This window comes from Chenopodium album, chromosome 1 (assembly GCF_948465745.1).
Source record: "Chenopodium album chromosome 1, dcCheAlbu1.1, whole genome shotgun sequence".
NCBI classification, from domain to species: domain Eukaryota; kingdom Viridiplantae; phylum Streptophyta; class Magnoliopsida; order Caryophyllales; family Amaranthaceae; genus Chenopodium; species Chenopodium album.
The window spans coordinates 73249529-73255462 of record NC_137834.1 but is presented as its reverse complement, the minus strand read 5'-3'; the positions used below and the strand labels follow the sequence as shown (position 1 = coordinate 73255462).

Below are 5934 nucleotides of genomic sequence, written 5' to 3'. Positions count from 1 at the left end.
ATGGAATGTCTCGCGTCAACACACCCTGGTGAGGCCGAAAACATGGAAAGTACTCGTATATCCAAGCCTGTAGAAGAGTTAGACAACCCGCGATAGAATCACATCCATTTCGGGTGGCATGCCCAAGCTGACGATACAAGTACGCTAGTGTGGCTGAACCCCAGGAGTATCTCGTCAACCTCTCCAAGTTATGCTCCACAAACAACTCAGTGAGAAAAGAAGGGTGGGTACGAGAACCACTCTTGTCAGTAAAGAGCGTGTTACCCAAAAGGACCCACATGTAAGTAATGACCTGAGTCGCCTCTAGTTGCTCTACACTACAACATCTAGATATAATCTGGTCAGTATGGACGCCACCGTTCCTGTAGATTGAAGTCTGAGTCTTCACCTGTAGCTCCTCCGTAGTCAATTGTAACAAATCGGCTGCAAATGTCCTATACTGGTCACTAGATAGATCATCGGCAACCATATCCCCATCAACCTGAATACCAAGAATGTGGTGTACGTCGTGCAACATGATGGTCATCTCACCAAAAGGTAGGTGGAATGTGTTTGTGTCTGGCTGCCATCTCTCCACAAAAGCAGAAATCAGCGGAAAATCAAGGTGGTCGTGCATAATGCTCGGTAGGTGCGACAACCCAGTCTGCCGTATCCGCGTAGTAGTGTCTGCCGTAAAATCCTCTATCCATTCCATCAACGATCTACACACACCAGCTCTAGTATGACACCGCAAAAACCGTCGATCTTCCCCATCCCAAATATATCGAGCAACATGGGCCCCAAAACTAGGAATAATGGTCCCAACCTCGGGTCCACCGTCCATCGTCTCCTGAACAAGCCAAGACGCTACAGATCGAGGTGGTCGTGAACTCGTAAATCTCCCATCAGGACCTCTCGTCACGACAGTCGGCTGCTCCTCTACATCTACATCAGCCTCAACCTCATCTTCCTTAGGTCCATCATCCTCGTATCTCGAACCCGAACCCGAAACTAAACCAGTAGTCCTCAACAAAGCATTAGGACCGTCGCCCTCCTGCTCATCCAAATAAGTCTCATCCACTTCTCTGTCGCGCTCTGGTACTGAACTAACTTCCCGTATACTAATCCCCGACCCCCTATCTCTCCTAATCGATGCATTAATACCGCGTGATCTAGCATGCCGTGGACTAGAACCCTCGACTACATTCTAAATTTAGAATAAAATGGAATTAATACTTGTGCTTTTTAATCTAATGAGTTTAAAATGGCGTTGATATAAAACAAACAAGCTCGACCAAAAAATATTTCTAATAAATCACACCTAAATATCTAAAATTTCAACCAAATACTAAATCATAAATTTAATTTTCTAAAAATTAAACTAGTATACATATTAAGCTAATTTAATTTTCTAAAAAATGGATAACTCGAAAAAAACAAATCAACAGAAATATTAGTTAAGTTTTGCTTCACTGCACGGGTTTGGCCCTCACAATTAATTTGATAATTTTGTATTCTGCCATGATTCCTTACTGCTCTAACTTTCATATTTGCATACTTTGAAAACAGGACCATTGATTGATAAAAAATTTAATGTATTGAAAGACAACCCAATAACATATTATAGGTAATAAAATTTACTTTATGTATTAGTTGGTCAAAGATAAGTAAATAGTGGCAAAGCTGATGCCTACTTTAAATACAGTTTAAACATTTCTCCCTTGTATCTTTCTCCAATTTGGGGGGCTTTCTTCTCCTTTTAGTAGGTTGTGTTTATTTTTGAAGTTTGTTTCTTGTAGCTCTACCACTCTAAATTCATATATGGAGTGCTTATATTTAAAATATTTAGCTATTTGACTCTATTTTGATAATCCGATCCATGTTTCATTTTAATAAAAATGTACTTGATATATAGAAGAAAACTAATATATTTTGATAGTTTATTTCACAATATTACTTGACAAATTTTTTTTACACTAACTAAATTAGTGTTAAATTGATGATAATTTTGAAAATTATGTAGCCTAGAGCACAACTAATTTTCTCCTCAAGTTCAAAGTAATACTACACGAAGTAATGTATGCTGTAATGGTTTTGCTTATACAGTAGAGCACAACAATCTATGAAAGTGAAAGAAATAGCCATTCAAAAAATAAAAAATGTTTAAATCTAAACATACAACCAAATAATCAATAACAAAAATGTTCAAATCTAAACATACAACAAAAAAAAAACAATAATAATAAACCCCAATTGCGGAAAATCCAACACTACGAATTTATATTTAAAAAAAAAATTAAAATCAAGTGAAACACCCGTTTTTTTCGCAAAACCTAGGCTGAAACGCCTAGATCTGGCGTTTAACCGTGTGGTTGAACGAAAAATCTGGGCGTTTCACCTCAACCGCCCAGATTTCTCGAACAGCCGCATGGTTGTTCACACGAACTAGGCGTTTCAGCCTAGGTTGTGCGAAAAAAACGGGCGTTTCACTCGATTTCTAAAATAATAAAAAAAAAAAAACTGACCTTCTCACCGCCGGCGACCGACTTCTCTTTTCCCTTCCTCGGCATCGTGGCTTGTAGATCGTGATTGTAGAGGTATTGGTGGGTAGTATGAAGAGGTTGTGGTGGTGGTGGTGGCGGTGGCGGTGGTTGTTATTGGAGAGAGAATTATGTTAGAGTGAATAAGAAGTGAGGGTTGGGAGGGGGTAAATTCTGATTTGGGGGTAATTTTCTTTTTTTTTTATCAAACAAGGGTCATTTTGTAATTTTAGTTTAATTTGCGGGCGTTAGTTAGATAATTGAGGGCGTCGTTTAGCTTTCCACTTGTATTATTATGAGAATTATAGGTTAATCTCTTAGGAAACCTTTACGAGAGCATCACTCGTCCTCTAGGGCGATCTAGGGGTTTAAATGGCTTGTCTTTAGTTGCTAAAATTGACCGTGATTCTTACGAAAGTGAGTTAGTGTATATTCCCATCCTCTCTTGCTAGTTTCCTTGTTTCTTTCTTTACGTGAATAATGTCATCTTTTTTTTCCCTTGGGTTGGATTTTGTTTTGCTCGAAGACGAGCAAAAGTTTAACTTGGGGGAATTTCTCTTAGACATTCTCTCACTACTTAGTTTTATTTTCTCTCTCTACAACTTTACACCTTGTTATTGATTCAACTCATTATTTCCGTCAACTTAGGTAACGATTTCTTCTCTATTAATTTCAGTAATTTTATTTCTTTATTTCATCATGATTTATTTCATTGCTTTGATTGGTTTAGATTTAATTACGTGTGAATAGTTTTCTTTCTAGGGTTTATGGGAATCCATAAATAACATGAAGAGGTAATTTATTGTTGTTGATTGTTAATACTTAATTAATTTCCTATTGATTAATTTAATGCTATGCAACTAGAGTTAAGCAAATCTTTTATGTATGAGTTTAGTAATATTAATTCGAGATTCGAGAGATGAGAATTGATATTTAGATTTAGTTTCAATGGGCAGGTTAATTTATGAATGGTTAAGTCGAGATTCGAGACATGAGATTTAATACCGGTAGATTAATTCTATGATTGTAATACGTAGAGAAAGCCCTTTATGATCTCATTAATTGATGCACTGATGATTGATTATTATGTTTTACCCTGGAATGTTATTTATTGGTGAACCTATTCCCTAGGTCTTTTATTCATTGATTTTCTCTATTCTTATTCTTCCCTACTTTTACGTAGTTTAGATTCCTTTCACCATAATATTATTTTGTTACTTAATAATTTAGATTGCATAGATTAATTAGGAATAGAAAGACTAGTTTCCCTGTGGATTCGACCCTACTTCCCTATCTGCATTAGTTAAAGTATTTAGGAATTACTTTTGATTGGGTGATATACGACTTAAGCATGTAAAAATTTGGCGTCGTTGGCGAGAGACGGCTTTATTTTTATTTATGATTGTTTTCTGTAGTCTAGATTATTTCCTCTTATCTAAGAAAACATCAGTTCTTTGAGGCAAGTCTCATATTTGCTTTTTAGTTCTTCGTTTATGCCCAGGTGTTCCAGATCAAGTTATATTCCATTCGATCTTGAGATTGAGCGCTCTTTTCATAGACAAATGAATCTTTACAGGAAAATCCTGGTGGGTTTTGGGGATAACAATAATCACAGAGACCCTCTAACTATTTCTAGTGATTTATAAGTTCCTTAAGATTAAGAATCAGAGATGACAGCACCTAAGAAGCTCAGCGATTATTCGCAGCCGTTGCTGACCGATTTTCCACATCTCACTCCCACTCCGGCTCTTGATGTAGTGCAATTCGAGATTAAACCCCGATTTATCATGACGATAGAAAGGAAGCAATTCAGTGGAGCTAAGGGTGAAGACCCAAATCTTCATATTGCAGACTACTATCAATATTGTAATATTGTTAGGTAAGCTTGGGTCACACAAGACCAAATCAGGGAGATTCTTTTTTCTTTTTCTTTATGTGGAAAAGCTAAATTATGGTATAATGGATTGAATAGAACTTCACTTGGTATAACTAACAAGGAGACTCTTGTTTTGAATTTCTATAATAAATATTACCCTACAGAGAGGACAACTTTGCTAAGGAGCGCAATTTAGAACTTTGCCCAAGAGCCAGATGAAACTTTATATGAGGCTTGGGAAAGATTCAAGGATCTGCAGAGAGAGTGTCCCCACCATAATTTAGCATAGTGGCAGTTTATCAAACCCTTCCATAATGGGATTGGAAATGCATCTAGAACAATTTTAGATTCTGCAGCTAGTGGGAGGTTCATGAACCTTAATGTTGATGTTGCAGGTCAAGTTATCGAAGATATGGCAATTCACAATTCTCAATATGGGAATCCTAGAGGCTTTTCTAACAAAGGGAAACATAGTGTCAACGCTGTATCCTATTTGCAAGCTCAATTAACCTCTATTTGGTAGAAATTAGATAATCTTAGCACTGCAAATATAGCTAATGTTTCTGCTATTAATAACAATTCTAATGAGGCTTTCTATGAAAATTGTGGAATTGTAGGTCATTGGGAACAAGATTGCAGGAGTTTCGTGGAGCAAGTTAATGCCTTTCAAGCTTATAGAAAGAATGACCTATACTCCAACACCTACAATCCTGGGTTCCGGAACCATCCATACCTTTCCTATCGGAGCACCAATGTTCAAAACCCGCCACCTCCACAACAATCACAGGCGCCACAACAATCACAGCAAAAGTATTACTATCCCAATGCTTGCCAGAAGAACCAACCACAACAACCCTCCTCATCTTCTGACCCTGCTTTGACATAAATTAGAGCAATGCTAGCTAGTATGCAAAAGCACATGGAGAGTAGAGATGCTCAAATTGATTTTATCATAGCCCATAATAAAATTGTAGACAATCAAATTGCGCAGATTTCCTCTACTCTACAATCTCGTCAACAGGGAGCCCTTACATCACAGCCAACCAGGCCTACAGATCAAGCCTTCACAATTACTCTGAGGAGTGGTTCTAACTATGATGGGCCTCCTATGCCCAGAGATGATGAACCTATTTTAACGAATAATGCTAATCTTGATTATGTTAAACCAAACAATGTTGCTAATAGCCCTACAGGGCTTAAGAGTAGTACTAATATTTCTGATAATACATTGAAGGGTACAACTCCAGGGAAGGTAGCATCTCTAGACAAGATTAGTAATGCTCCACAGCCAGTTATCATACTTCCATTCCCCAATCGACATTTAAAAACAAATTTGGATAAGCAGTTTGGTAAGTTTCTGGAGATGGTTAATGATTTGCAGGTAACGCTTCCTTCTACAGAATTAATTACACAAATTCCTGCACATGCTAAATTCATGAAGTAAATATTGACTATAAAAAGGTCTATTAGTGAGGTAGATACATTCGCTTTTACTGCACAATGTAGTGCCGTACTATAAAATAAATCTCCACCTTAATT

The 5934-nt window shown here is 37.2% G+C and overlaps 1 non-coding gene across 1 annotated transcript; it reads right to left on the bottom strand.

Annotated features, from left to right (window-relative positions):
• Positions 1-4570: 4570 nt before the first annotated feature.
• Positions 4571-4677, bottom strand: LOC145566466 (small nucleolar RNA R71). The gene has a single exon (XR_014095427.1). It is a non-coding gene; the product is annotated as a small nucleolar RNA R71 (small nucleolar RNA).
• Between the last annotated feature and the right edge of the window lie 1257 nt (positions 4678-5934).